Consider the following 15869-nt stretch of genomic DNA (forward strand, 5'->3'; position numbering starts at 1 on the left):
TACCATACACACAAACCCCCAGTGGTGCCATTGAGCACCTCCTTAGTCTTTGCTCAATGAGAATGGAAATCACCCAAATTGCTCTGTACTTCATGGATGAGATCCTAACTCCCAGCCATAAAGACCAAATTTAAACACTCTTGAACATTTGCAATGAAACTAAAATAAGAAACATTGATAGTTTTTCACGGTAAAGCTGAGCCTCCATTTTGAATCATTATATTGTGCTCAGAACTTCCAAGCAGTAGGTACCTCCTGGATGTCATTCCTGAAAGCAAGTGAACTGTTACTTCAGTAGGTAAAGATTTACTTGTCTAATGCCCGGTGTCATCAACAAATCAGGCTGGCAATGGTATCCTACTCATCTCAGCTAATTATACAGCTTTGCACTCCCCTTTTCTTCCCATTCAGATGTACAGCTCAGTGTTAATACCCACCAGTTGAGCATTAACCAATGGTTACAGCTGAGGTGAATGAAGTGATGGATGAACACAGTTTGCATATTGGTAACTGGAAGTCCAGCTGAGTAGCTCGCATTATTTAATGTACAATCATTATGTTTGTCTTTAGAAGCAGCTAAATAATATTATTTCTTCTATTACTTCATCTCTGACACCAGCGATGAAGCGCGCTGTGCTTTTGGTAATGGTTTGTTTTCTAAAAAAATACAGAACTGCTTGGAGCCTAAATCATTGCTGTAGGAAGTTAGTAAGTTGTCCCTAGTTGAGAAAAGTCCTGTGTCAGGAGTGAGACTCCTAGTTTGGCTGTGTTAGGGGAAATAGGACAGTATTTAATTCTGACAATTCAAATCATCTGGGTTCTTCTGAGTGCAGACTATATTGATTTACAGTGCTAACATAGAAAAGGCTGAGCTAAAAAGCTGGTTTATTTGGAAACTTCCTTATTCCTGAAAATGTCTGTTCAGCTCACTTTTAAATTTGATTTCTTATGCAGGGTGAATTACAACGCATTTCTGAATCTCAGAAACTCCTTGTGCACGGTAACAACTGGACAAAGTGCCAGTTCAGTTCAGTTCGTTCTGACTGTAAAATTCGGTTTGTTTGTGTGTTGGACAGCGGTGTTTGGGAAAGGGAGATTAAGAGCACCAGAGGCAGAATGAATGACCACGTTTGGTTAGTGCAGGAGGCTTAATATAAGCATAGGATCACAGTCTGTAAGATCTGTGGCAAATGAAACCAGCTTTCAGGTAAAATCAATACCTCGTTGCAACAAACAGTGAGAAAAATCTGTGCCAGTGTTGCAGCATGACAAATGAATTTATGCAAATTGCAGATAATCATTATTATTTAATATTCAGCAGCTCTAAAACTTGTTAGTGTGTGGACAAAAGATCAGAAGGCTTTTAAACCCAAAGTTTTGCATCTTTGGTTCAATATGCTTCTCATGTCTTCAGCATTTGGTTTAATTTAGGAGGAAACAGTTCTGAGCTAAGATAAGATCTCAAACAAAATTGACGTGGGCTCACAACATGGCCTAACATAACAATTTAATCTGTCCTATGCTTCCCCTGAAAGAGGGCTTAATAACTGTGGTATGATTTCACCTGCTGCTTCTAACGTTTGCTCATTCTTTTTTTCTGAGTAAATTTGGATTATCAGATGGCCAGCAGCTTTGTTCATGGTAGACAAATGTGAATTCGTTTAGGATTAATAACAACGGGCTCAATCCTGGATTCAGTGGGAGCCTTACTGAACGAGATCTTTGGAAGGGAAAAATTTGTGTTAAAAAGAAATAACTGATTGTCTATTTTCATAAAACCTTTTCCCAGTGTATCCAGCCTTGGGTGTGCAAGCTGCACAGTGCATTATTTGGTGTGAGGAAAAACGTGTCTCTTACCACAGAATTATCTCAGTCCCTCCTGATGATCTGATGGTGGGGAGCAGGCAGAGGGAAAAGCACACATCGCTGGGGTCCATCAGCAGTCATTGCTCACAAGAGGAGTGCACAGAAGGAGGAATCCAGGTTGAATCTGCTTTTGGCCCAGATCTCACCATTGTGAGTCGTTGGCATCTTCCAAAATCCTGTGGGAAAGCTTGAGTTCTTTGCTGTGTTCCCTGTTTCTGAGAAACTGACCAGAGCAGAGGGCAGCGTGGTGCCCAGCCCCCGAGGCACTGCCTGAAGCCAGGAGCTTGCTGACCATGGTAGAATCAGCAAACTTCAGCAGGATAACCCTGCAGGCAATTTTACCGCGGAAAAACATCGGTTGTGTTTTAGATTAGAGCTTTTCATTCACGTTGGATGTTTTTTCTTTTATTTCTCCCCCGGTTACGTTCAGTTGCTTGATTCTGTTTGAAATCACCCAGGGTTGGCACCTAAATACCTAAATAATCTTGTCCTTCAGGGCTGTCAACATCTTGAGGCACCTAACCACCTTTAGAGATGTGGTGTGAAAGCTTGTGAACAATGCCATCCGGGAGGGAAACAAAAGACAAGTATCCCTATTTGCTGCCCAAGAATCCACAAAGAATGCTGCTTCAGCTCTGCTCTGATTTCTAATTAGATTATGAGTGATGTAGGACTCTGAAGCCAAGCTGGAGTTTGTGCTAGCACTTTGCATGTATGAATGACAAAGGGACACCACTTTCATATTGATTTAAGCGAGCGGGTGGAAGAATGTTTAAACATCAAGTGCTTGATGCCTCGGTTTTCCAGAGCACCTGGAAATATCAAATTAATTCCAGGTGTTCTGCCATCAAGACAGACTCGCCGCTTTTACAGCCACACATACAAAATGTGGCTCCCAGTTCCACAAATAAAAACGGAGCGGTTTCTGCTCCCGATGCCTTGATAACGCTGACATATTGCAAGTTCTGGAAAGAATTTTAATCTACATAGTTTTTTAAATGGGGAGGGGAGTGAGGGGGGAGGGATTTTAAATATGCTGCATACAATTTGTGATGGTCATCTCTAAAATGCAGCTCCATTATCCTTTTCCATTTGGAATGAATGAGGCTAATTAATTTCAGGCCATACTTGATGAGGTCAGCACCATACGAAGGGTGCGTGCTAGACATTGCTAATCTCTTTCAGCTGAGAGTGATGAATTAAAGATGAAGCATTCCTTTGCAGGCCTAATTTAGAATGTATATCAAAAACCTACAGCAAATAATACTATACCCTACAACAAAGGAAAACTTGTTCTCTCAGGCTCCCATGTAGGGTTGATTTTAAAGGCATTTTCATTTCACTTTGGAATTCCAGCTGTGGATGGGTGAAACAGTTCAGAAAATTCAAGCTTTCTCTCCTTCTATTGCTTTTATGGACAAAAGTAGGCAAGGGGGGGCTACGGGGAGAGAGAAACTAGTGGGTGTTTGATCCTGTATGTGCTGTGATTCCAACTGTACGCTCGACGTTTAGGAGAGTTTCCAGGGTCTTGCGCTCCCAAGTACCTGTGACGTGGCCCCCTGCTTCAAACATTGAAATTTTAGGTTTTTGTTGGGTTTTTGTTTTGTTTTGTTTTTTTTAATCTGAAGGTAAAGCAGCAAATTGTCCCGTTTTCTCAGCTTTGAGGTTGTTTTGTAGGACGCTGCAGGCTTTTCTGAGGGAAGCAGGGCTAGGAAGGCGCTTCTGCTGGGTCTCCCAGCGAGGATGTGATCTTCCAAGCCAACAGTGAGCTACAGTTCACTTTTGCAAGGGGAAAAAAAAAAAAAAAATCACCTTCTTACGCAAAGAAATCATCCTTAATTGTCATTTCGGCAAAATAGGAACTCTGAAATCCTATTCCAGCCTCTGATGGAGGAGGCTGGACATCAACTTCCCCAAAATTCTGCTGTTTAATACCTGGCAATTGGGTGAAATTCTTGACAGGTTACTGCCGCGAATCCAAGCTCCCAACTGGTGGCCATAAGCGGCTGCTGTCTTTGTATCCCAGTAGTACTCATTAGAACAAAGCTGCTTCGAATTAAATCCAATCTACATGCCGAATCAATCTTTCAACCCTTTGATTGCTTCTGAAAATATTTATATTTCTTAATAATGCACATTTTGTCCCACAGCCTGTGATTAAACCCAGACAAGGTCCAGAGAAGCCTGAAGTATATGTGGAAGGGGTTATTTTGGACAGGAAAAGAAAGATAAAGAACACAGGTTTTTCCTATTGTGAAACCATTAGAGTGTATAAATCTAGCAATTGCTGTTGTATAAGCATCAGAGTGGGGTTGTAATAAATACAGATTGGAGTATTATAGTAACCAAATGGAGTTTATGGATTATGCTCACTAGTTCATATTTCTCAGCTACTACACCTAACTAGCACCATGCCGCACTCAGCTCTATTAATATCCCCTGTTAATATTCTCTGACTGTGTTTGTTGGGGGGAAAATAAAGTTAGAAACTGACCGCTGCTCTCTGTAGAGCGAACACGTTCAAGGAATCATACCCTCCAAAGGAAATAAATGAGCAAGGGGATGCTTTGCAGAGCCCGTGTGAGCAGGGCATGGGCTGCGGCTGGCTGAGATCGGCTCCGTTCTGCCAGAAGGTAATAACTTCCATCCGAGTGAGAATCCGGCCCGAATACAGGGTGCTTGCTGCCCAAAAATGTGGGTGTAAAAATAAAGGTGATAACGGCTGCTGTCCCTTCCCCAGTCACATTTTTAAGGTGGTAAATAATAAGCTGGGGATGCAAAACACACAAAGGATTTGAAGCCGTGCTTTGTGGTAAGTGGCACATTATTCCCTCCTCACAAAGCAGCACACATCACAGGTGAGATATGTGGAGGAGATGGGGAGGATGCATTCCTGGGCTGCGGAGCCCAGGCAGGGCCCGATCCCACACAGTGGGAATTTACCATCCATTAGGATGGTGGCTGTGCTGGGGACACCGATCAGATAACAGCACTGTACCTGTCTCCCTCCCTATACATAAATGACTGCCCTTGTCTATAATAAATGGGAAAAATTGACTCCTGAAAACATGCTGCGATAAATCTCCTTGGATAAAGCGGTGCTGTGCCTGAGTGAGAGGAAGAGAAGTCCTAGAAACTAAAAATATATAGTGCTTATTTAATGTCATTGTCATCAGCGGCGTCACATGGTGAATGCAGCTAATATGCGGTACCACGGGGCTGTGAACGCTCGCCGTAGTTTTGCTTGTGACAGTTTCCCCTTTTGTAGAAGAGTAAAAAGAAATATTCCTAGCTTCAGAGTTATTCATTTATTCTTTCATCGTGTATTTCATTATATTAAGCTGTCATTTCCTAAATATGCTGGGGGGGGCTGTTATCATTATACTTACACCCTGTGTCTTGACAGCTATTTTGCATTAATATATGATTAGGATGCTGAGTCTTTAAGGTAGAGAGAAGTTTTTTTATCATCACCAAAAATAAAGAGAAAGCAGCCCTGACAAAAAGCCATTCACAAATAGGGCCCGATCCAAAATCCAGGGGCGTGCATCTGGCCCCTGGCAGAACTTATATTGTACCACCAGGATTTCTGAATATTTCCTATTGTTCGACAAGCCCGATTTCACACTAAACTCAGAGTTCGTTTCAGAACAGAAGCTTTTTGTGTAGAAACTTTCAGCTACATCCCTTCGTGAACACACACATACCACAGAGGCTATTGTCTTATTAAAGAGTTTAAGCCTTAAGGTGTATGCCTATTTTTAAAAGAAATTTTCTGATTGTAGATAACTGCTCAATTTGATTTAGTGTCCAATGATAGTGATGGGGTTGATAACTGAGCATTCATCGGTAATTCATCTTGTGCTAGTAGAAATTTACAGCAAAGCAGTGCTTTCCCAACACTGACAAGTCCTATTAATCTTCTTCAGACACATTTCAATAGGTGTCTCCATCTGTGCCCAACATCTAAACACTCTGGCATCACTAGGGACTCGGAGACACCTTCATTTCAGGTTACACTAGTGAAAATGTGATACTAGATTGTACTCTATTTTTAACGTAATTCTCCCTTTTCATTCAATTAGCCTTTCTTGCCTGCATTTTTCTACTCATGTGTAACATCCTTTTCCCAGGAAGAGCTTAAAAATGAGATTTAGTTACTTAAAGAGACAGAATCTGCCAGGGCAAGAGCAATCAAGAACTTCACATCAAGCAGCAGCACAGCAAGGCTCACACATGCAGTGCAGGGAAGGCATCGCCGGCGTCAAACCACATCCATACAGCATGCCCACTGGGTTCCTGTCCCCATGGGACTCTAGCAGACGTGGTTCAATGAGGACGGGTCTGAAACTGAACACCTCTTCCCCAGCTTTCCAAATTTTAAAGCGATCACAAAGTATTGGGGGTCTGAAATCCAATCTATACCCAAAGACCTCTGTTTGTTCAGGCTGCGGTAGGACCGCCAACACGCGTCCCCACCTCTCTTTCTGTATATGGCTAATGCGCGAACAAACACAGCAGTCAAATTACAGCAGTAACATTTATGGGTGGATTATGTTCCAACTTCCTCACTTATTATTAAAAGCCAGAAAATCACAGAGCACGTGGACGAGGCAGAGTACAAACGCAGGCGAATTTCCCCTCGGAACCAAATGTTGTTTCTTTCACTCGGCACTGCAATGAGTTTGCCTGCAGATGCAGCACGGCTTTCGAGATTACTCATTCAGAAAAGGTGTGTTTGGGTTTTTTCCTCCTCCCTCCCTATTTCTGCTCACCTGTCAGGGAGGAGCAGGTGTGAACCGTTGGGGTTTGGATCGGTCCTCCCGCTCAGAATTTTCTTTGGAAAGAGCAAAGCCTGAGCCACACGCTGACTTGGGAGCTGCACCGTGCGAGGGCGGTCCCTAACTTTGTTTCTGGCTTTATGGAGTTCCCTCATGAGCCATATTATAGATCTAAATGACCTTATTGTAGGTGGCAAGTTTAAATGTGCCATATTAATAACTTGTTATCCAAGACAAATTAAGTCCTTATGTGTCAAAAGCACTCTGCTCTGGATTACCTACAAGACAAGTATTTATTGAATAAACGTTGGATCCAATTTCATTTTAATGTGACTGACTGTATGCTTCAGCCCCTTAAAATGAGATAAAAACACTCAAACCTATAACTGTGTTGCAACATTACACCTAACTTGTCTATTTCTATTATTGTCTTTTTAACGTGGGATATCAAAAGCGTTTGGGGTTTTTAAGGATTTATTATTATTATTATTATTATTATTCTGAAGAGCAAGGAAAGAGATAGAAAAAAAAGACTGGCATTCAGCCTAAAGAGAAATCATTGAAACAAATTAATCCTATGCCGTTTAAATTGACATGGTAATCCATCATCAGCAAAGGGAAACTCTGAAAGCAATCTAGAATCTGCAGTGTTCTTTCACTGGCCCTCAGGCACAAAGACAGATAGTAAAAGAGAAAGAGGAAAAAAAAAATCATAAAAGTTAGCAGTGCCTTAGAAAAGGAAAGGGATAGAGAGAGCAGCTTTCACTTTTTCCTGCTTTCAAATGCCCAGTTCAGAAAGGCGGGCTGATTAACCTCCAGCCATCGCCTACTATCATTTACTCCTGTATGTCAAATCATCTTCAGCTGCTGAGATATGAGTAATTCTAAGTAGCACAGAGCCCCATCCTATATAAACTCCACCATTGAGAGCTACGCCAAACATCAACTTTGGCATTTCTGCTTACAGAGGGCCTTTTATTAGCCTAAACTTGAGCGCTCCAAATGGACAATAAATTCTATCTTTGCAACCCTGGAGAAAAGAGCTGTACTATCCTAGGAGCTTAATAGCCAGGATTTTCATATAGCTAGCAGGGAAAAGCTGGCAAAGCTAGGGATTTTTTAATATTGATTTTTATTTGGGTTTTCAGGGGGGTGGTTGTTTTTTTAGTTTGTCTGTGCCCTTCTTTCTCAGCAGGACCGCCCAACATCATCTATGTTTCCCAAGGGTTTTTTTTTCAATCTTGTTTTAAATATCTGAAAAGTGATGAGACTTCCTGCACCTTTAAAACATTATTATACTTCTGGTCAGAAGCAAACATAAACCTCTTGGGCCTTGAAAGCCCGTTGCAATACAGCCATTATCCCTGTAACGTCAACAGAGCTACAAAACTCTCTAGAAATAAACCTTTTAAGAGCAGCTTTCCCTGCCTTATGTTTTGTTTTAAGGTCAGCGGTGCATCACTTTTTGGAAAACGTTTCCCCTCTCTGGACAGGTTTAGCAATCCAAAGTAGAACGTATGTTGCTAAATGAATAGGTTTAATTTTAGACGCTGAAAAAATAAATACGAGAAGAGAGCAAGGGCAGGAATAATACCTTCCAGTTAGAAACAGACATGGAATAAAGCAAGAGTCAGGACTTTAGTGCCAGGGGCAAAGGGGTGAAGGGCTGGCTAATATGAACCATATCCAACATCTGCCCTATTTTAATTTAGCGGGGATAAAGTTTCTTCTTTTTTATTATTAAGAAAACTTTATGTGGCAGAGAAATCCATGAGCTGCCTTATCAAAACTGGTTTATTGTCACACTGAAACTTAGAACTAGCGAGAGTTGGTGGGGCAAAGAGATAAAACCTCCCCTTGGCTCTCCCTTTATGCTCCGTGACAAGCCTGGGCTCGGGTCCTGGTGTCTGGGATGTCCTTTTCATGGCTTTATGAAGCACTGCGCTTGGGTCCATCATATAAAGGGGAGGTTAATTGTTTGGGATGGATCCCAGTGATTGATTCTCCAGGTAAAAAATAACGAAAACAATAAAAATGAGGGATTTAAAACTAAATACGCATTCACAGTAGTGGCGCGATGGAGGTGTGTAAGTGTAAGGGACAGCCACAGCCACACACATGGCTGCGTGGGACACGGCGCTGATTGCCGGGCTGGGACGTGATCTCACTCCGTGTACAAGTTTTCCACCTCGACAGTGCAAATTCTGCTATGAAATGCCAAAATGTACAAAAACACGTGTGAGGGGCTGCGGGAGTAAAAGAACAAATTGGTTTCTGACAAAAGGAGGATGAATACCTTTGGATAATCTGACGTTAGAGTTTGATTGAAAGCATAACATTCCTTTAAGCATCAATATGCTTAGGATCCAAAATATGGTTATTTTATTACCAGTTAATGCTCAGATCAAAGCAAAACACTGTAGCTGGAAGGGACGTTCTCTCTGGAAATAAAGTTCCATGTAATTATTTCCTATTAAAAACTAAAACTGGTCTTAGATTCAAAAAACTGTGCTTCCTAACATGTGATGTAGTGCAAGCTTGTCAGAGGGAGCAGACGTGCCATTTTTCACTGTTTGCTGCTATCCCTTTGCTTTAAAGTTTTCAGTTCAGCTTTAACTCTTTGCATGTGAAAAATTCTCATCCAATTTACCTCAGTCAAACACTGGGGGTTGTTTTGAATAACATTCACTATTTTCTTGCATGGAGAAATTAGATTTTGATACAAACAAACACCGTTTTACATAAGGTCTGCGAACACAAGGAAAAAGAAAAGACAAAGCGAATGATACAGAGATGGATAGGTGGCTGAAACTTAAACCTTAAATTGCAAACAAGTATTTTACTCCTTGGTGAAACACCTCATCTAATTCAGTTCAGGAGAATGGAGCTTAAAATATGCACTCAAAATATTTCCAAGAAAGCTGCAACATTTCAAAAGAGAGAGATAAGGATGTATTCTAATTATAAATATGCAATCTATTTTTTCTGCTCATCCCCTACTGCAGTACATATGATTCAGTTCAGATGCACTTCTATAGCTGTCTGTCTATATTCCTGTCCAGGTTTTATTTGAGGTTTTTTTTGTGTTTTTTTTTTTTGGGGGGGGGGGGGGGGGGGGGGGGGGGGTGTTGTTGGAGTTATTTGGCTTTGGTTTTTTTCCTCATAGTTCAGTCTCTATTTCTGTCACCTCAAAGGCAGGCCCTGGAAAAATAGGAGCTGCCAGCCTCAATAATCCATCCTTCTGTATTTTAAAACATCCAAAGAATAAGTAGGGGATGGTTCCTTTTTACAAGTGACGGGCTAGAATTATAAGTGGGAATATGAAATATTTAGACCGGTTGTTTGGAACTTTCTGTCCGCTTCTGATTCTGCTAATTATTTTTTATAACGCTCAGAGATCAAAAAATCTCTTTAAAGAGTTCATTTTTAGAAGCGCAAAAAGGAAGAGGGGTCTGATGTAAGGCAGCAAGTATGATCTGGGTTTAACGTTGTTGTTGACTCCTCGGCTATATTGTTCCCTAGATGGATGGCTACAATATAATTCTGTATTAAGCGCGTGTTAAACAGAGAAGGAGCTGAAACGCTCAGCTGGTTTGTTGTTTGCTAGCTCAATTAGCATCCCAAGAATTTGAAAGTACGGTACATGTATCTGGAGATCATATCTAAACATACTTACCAAAAAGTACCCACCTCGCTCAGCAGGTCACATATTTCTGCCTTCTGACTGGGAGAAAGGAAAAAAAAACAGAGGCATTTCGGATGTGCAGGTTAAGATTGGCGTATGGCAAGGTTTGTGTGAGATACAAAGAAACCTGTATTTCACTCAACAATTTCATTGCTTAAACATATAGTTTAGAAGCATCTTTTCCTTAAACATGTGGTTCAATAGCATTTTCTTCAAAGGAACAATTCAATGTGTTAAAAGATTTATGAACAAAGAATGTGCAGCAAAATGCAAATTCTTACAGTGTTATACTGTGTATGCAATTATGTACGTAGGCAGATAGATATAATTTGAGCGTTATTAACTTTCAACATCAATGATGTACCCTGAATCAATACAATGCAACTACCTATTAAAACATAAACCAGGTGTGTTAGCAGCCAAATACAGCCTGAGAAGCTTGCCTAGATTTCTTTTTTTTTTTTCCCCCTTAAAGATTACAGCTCGCTTATGGACAAGCTTAAGAGATGGCTGCTGGTCCCAGAGATGGAGATTGCTTTGCCTTTTGCAATATCTGACGTATCCAGCATGTTTCATTCCCTTCACGTTTGGAAAAAAAATAATAATAATAAAAAAAAAACAATCTTAAATTAGAAAAGAAGAAAAACAAAAGCAAAGCTCTGAAGTGATGTAAAGGGAAAGAATCATTTCCCGAATGTCCGTACGTGTGAGCTCCTCCCGGCGCATGGGACACGGAGAAGTTCCCTTTCCATTTCCCTTTCCCTTTAGACTGGGGGGGGGAGCAGAGACCATCTGAAGCCCTGGCACCCCTTTGGGCCGAGCCCCATCCCAAACCCTTCCCTCTGCCTCCAGTCCTTCACTCGGTGCAGCGAACCCTGGAACGGGGCCGAGGAGGGAAGGGTTAATGAAACCCAGCTCCTTCCGACCTCCAGGGTCAGACTCTTCCTATCTGCAATCTAAGGAATTAGGTAAGGAGGTTATAAGATTATAGAGAAAGGAGTTATAGGCCCTCGTAGCCTTACACCTGAACATATTGCTCTAATCCACTGGGATTCTTAAAAATCGCTTCAGCTATGGAAAACTGTTAATTAGGCTGTGTCTGTCCCGAGGTTTCCTGTTGCACTGGTGATCCAGCAGAGCTGCCTGAGCTCCAATGGCTCATGTGAAATGCTCTTCATGTGCCTCTGTTTGTCCCCCTCTCCGCAGCTAAAAGCAGCATCAGCCCCGGCTTTGGGGAAAGGCAGGGGCTGGGTGTCACACATGGACAAAAAGGGGACACGGGGGGACAAAAGCCATTTTCTCCTCTCTTCCCCCAACCCCCAGTGCCCGGCACAGTATATGCAGTTGTTTCTAACTTCAGTGTTTGTTTACGGTAGCAAAATTAGCACTTGGAAGAGAAATGAAAAGCTGTTTCCACATCGGTTCTACTCCTCGTTCCTCGCTTTGGGTGCCTTTCTTCCCTCCCAGCATTCAATACCAGTTAAACTGCGGCTCCAACTTTCTCCCGGTGCTTTGACTCAGTGCTCTGCAGTCGCATCCTATTGCTGCTACAGGAAAATACGCCCAGGGAGGAGGCAGCGTTTGAAGATGGCCCAAACATCATTGATTTGAGGAAAAAAAAAATAAAAATAAAAAATAAAAAAAATAAAAAATAAAAAAGAGAGAGAGCAAAAGGAAAAAAAAAAAAAAATCCCAGCTTTCCTAAAGAACGTATTTTAACGGCGATGGGCAGAGCCCTGCCCTGCTCTGTGCCCTTTGGCACTTCTACATTTGCTCGAAGTTGGCCTTAATGTTCCTTAATGTCCCGGCACCTGGAGCACGGCGGAGCCGCCTGCGCCCGGCAATCCTCTCCCAGCCCGATGGCACGGGCTGCGTTCTGCCTTTTTGTCCTTTTCAGAAATACTGATTATTTATTTATATGTATTTTTTGTATTTTTTTTTAGGTTTTTTTTTTACGCCACTTGTGGTCGCCCTCGAATGGCAGTAATCTGTAGATTACATACTGCGAGCCTTATCATTACGGGGATGGATAAAATGAGGTGGTTAAACCCTAAAATCCATTTTACTCACCACATTTTGCTTGAGGAGGGAGAAAAAGAGGGGAGAACAAACTTGGAGGGGAGGGCTTGAGCCCCTCGCGCCGGAGCCGGGTTGTCCCCGCCTGGGGACACGGCTGGGACCCCGCACCTTCACCCAGCGCCCGCTGCAGCCCCGCCGTCCCCTCGCTCCTGTCCCTTTTGTCCCCACGCTCGCAGTGTCTCTGCATTGCTCTACAGAGGCGACTTTTCTCTGCCTCTCTGTTTGCTCTGTAGCATTTCTAAGCTCTGCTCGCCCCCCGTTTGCCTCTTTCGTGTGCGTCCCCGGTTCCCCTCCAGCTGATGCGATTCTCTGGAAATGTGGGGCTTATCCCGTCAGTACCTTTGCCGGCTCTGATTAGATATTATTTTTTCATTGGCTCCGCTACAGCGGGTTCCTCCCTTTAATCTCTCGATATATTTTCCCCCTCCCGGTATAACCAAATCCATGAAATTCACAGCCTCTCTCTTTGACACGACTGGCTCATCTAATCACTCCATATCGATTTCCCTAACTCTTTTCATCCAGCTGAAGACACATCTTAAAACACTCCAAGCCAGAGTGTGCTCTTTGCTTTATACACACTAATAAAATGATTTACCCTTCTCTCTCTGCTCTCCTCACAGGAGAAAATCGTTCAAGTCCCGGCTATTTGTGTGTGATCAGTAAATATTTAGTGTGGCGACATCTTCAGCTCCTCTCCTGATCAATACGCAACCCAACAGGAGGTGGACTATTGTCCGGGCAGTGACTCGCTGAGATCTCCTTCAGATGCATTCCTTGCCCCCATACCGTCTGTTATGATTTATCCTCGAAGGTAACGAGCAAAGAGAGAAAGTGAGGCTGTAAAAGCTTCTGTCTCTAACCTGTAACCGTGGCGTTAAGCCACCTAAGGGAAAAATGCCTTATTCATCCCCATCTCCCATCTCTACATTATGGTCTGGCACTTCCAAAACGCTGCTAGAAAATGAATGGGAAGGCAGGCAGCCGTCGCACGGGCGCTTCGCATCCCTGCATCCCTCTGTCCTCTCTTCCCCGGCCCCTGGAGTAACAGCGGTGTCACATCAGGGCGAGACGCGCTGCCACCCCTCAGCATCCCGCAGGGGTCCCGCAGGGTGTGGGATGCGAGGTGACCCCCCCCGCTCCTCCCCGCTCTCCCTCCCGCAACTCTGCAGCCCCGGGTTCAGCCGAGGCAGGGCTGGGGCTGAGGGCTTTTTGTTTGTTTGTTTCTCCGGTTGGTTGGTTGGGGGGAGGAGGGGGGGGGGGGGTTGTAACGACTTGGAAAATCTGCAGCGAAGACAAAAAAAAAAAAAAAAAAAAAAAAAAAGAAGGAAATGGAGAGGAGCTTAAAGCTCAGTTCCTGCGGTTAGCCATACACGAGAGCTTTCCCAGGGTGATAAAATGGACAGAACGAGAAGTTCGCGCGAGCGCGCGCGTGTGTGTGCTTTACCCTCATCTGTTATTTCACTCCTGGGAAAGCCCGTGCCTCGGATAGGAAATCTTTCCCCTTGCTGTCACCCCGCTCCGCCGCGCAGTGCCCGCGGATGTCCGCGCAGCGCAGCGCAGCCCCGGTAGTGCGATGCCCGCCTTTGGCGCACCCCGATCCCGCACCCCGATCCCGCACCCCGATCCCGCACCCCGCACCGCAGCCCCCGCCAGCGCCCAGCTGTTTGCTTTATTTCATGTGCATTTACACAGCAACCCCGGGTCGGAGGCATTTCTCTGTGTAAACGCACGCTGCGTGCATGCACGCTCCATAAATACATGGCTGTGTGTTGGAGATGTGCGACTGTTATTCAAATCTAAAACCGGCTACATCCACCTGTTAACTTTGTTTAGAAACCACTTTCACTAATGGCTTTTCGCTAACTTATTCAGTCCGTTACTCGAGTATAGGAGTCAATGGAGGGGAAAAATCCATATGAAAACCTGCTTACAGGCTCTCTTCGCGAGGACACTTTACACACCTTGCCCAGACAGGGCTCCTATAGAGCGCTTATCTCTCGAATATATCTTTATACTAATGCATACTTAATTGGTCTGTCTCGACTGTCCATATAAAACAATTTAATTAGGGTGCTTTCTGCTTTGGAAAGAAAGAAAAAAAAAATCTGCCCAGCATTTATTGTATTTAGCACCAATACAGGCAGAAAATGTTGCACAAGTTTTTGGTTGAAAGAGCACCTATGTGTCCATTGAAGGGCGTTGATCCGAAAAGACAGAGAGGACAAGTAAAATCGATTTGAAGCGACCCTCTCTGTCCCTTTCACACCATTCAGACACTCCATTCCTTCTAAGACAAAGACCCAGCGCCTTGGGAATGCTGGCAAAGGGGGAAAAAAAGAGGAGGGAAAAAAAAAAAAAAAAAAAAAAAAGGCTTCAATCCCCCCAAGCGAAAGGGAGAGCTCTGAAATTCCTTCATATCGCTGTTATTTCCCCCCACCACCCCCCCAAGATATGTTCAGCTCCAGGATTTTCTTCAATTCGGCGTCTAACGTTTCTGCTGTGAGGAATGTCCCTGGGAGGGAGGAGGTAATTATGGCTATTAGTGCTGCGAGCCCGGCCGCAGCCTTGGTCACTCGCAGGCTTTTGGGGTTAAAATAGCTCTCACCTCTGACCCCGCGGAGCAGAGTTGGAGCTATCGCCACAAGTTGGGCCAAAGTTTCCAAATGTGAGACTGTGAGGCACCGGGGAGAGACTCCTCGCTAGAATTATTTTTGGTTGGGATTTAAGTCATCTTTAGGCTGTTTAATTGCATTTCCCTTCTCCGCTGTTTTCTTTTTTTTTTTTTTTTTTTTCCTGTTTGTTTGTTTGTTTGTTTGTTTTTTCCAGCAATCTCTTTTGGAGAGGTGTAGGGGAAGAGAGCTCGAAATGCCCTTCTCCCACCACCTTTCCCTCTGCTCTTGCCATTTGGGTTTCATTTTTGGCACAAAAATGGTCACCCCCAAACTGAGTTCCCCAGGTCATCCTCCTCTTCTCCACGGAGCTCAGGAATAAAGAGGGGGGGGCACGGGGAAGGGTGACCTCCTCCCTTTAGTCCGTCCCCATCGCCACCACGACCCGTCGAGCTCTGCAGAAAAGGAGCATTTGCAAAAGGGGAGAAAGGACGGGCAGGGTGGGTTCACCTCCTCGCACCTTTCGAGCTCATCCACTGCGAGGAGGCGTCTGGGGGCCGGGGTGAACCGGGGGAGGGCATCCACAGCTGCGAGCATCCCTCTGGCAATAAGAAAAATGCATCCGAGTGGGATACGTCTCCATCTTCCATGTACTGATTAGGCTTAACAAGAGTGGAAACTTGTGTAGCCCATATTTATGGTATTAACGAGCAGTTAAAAGATTTATCCTTCTTCTGATCAATATTGTTCGTGCCCGGCCCCCCCCCCCCCGGCCCGGCCCCGGCCCTCCCCGAGGGCTGCAATGACAATTGCCTTCATACTTTTTCATCACTGTTCGAGGTGGCA

The 15869-nt window shown here is 43.9% G+C and overlaps 1 protein-coding gene across 1 annotated transcript in view; it reads right to left on the minus strand.

Annotated features, from left to right (window-relative positions):
* The window catches only part of LOC104912866 (uncharacterized), a 34085-nt gene that overhangs the window by 13291 nt on the left and 4925 nt on the right, over window positions 1–15869 (minus strand). Inside the window, exons 4-5 of the mRNA XM_085234190.1 lie at window positions 10324–10371; window positions 1858–3645 (exon numbers count right to left, since the gene is read on the minus strand). The gene's annotated coding sequence lies outside the window, so the exon portion shown is untranslated. The remainder of the gene's footprint in view (window positions 1–1857; window positions 3646–10323; window positions 10372–15869) is intronic.

The sequence above is a fragment of the Meleagris gallopavo genome, chromosome 12, assembly GCF_905368555.1.
Source record: "Meleagris gallopavo chromosome 12, MGAL_WU_HG_1.1, whole genome shotgun sequence".
Lineage (NCBI taxonomy): Eukaryota > Metazoa > Chordata > Aves > Galliformes > Phasianidae > Meleagris > Meleagris gallopavo.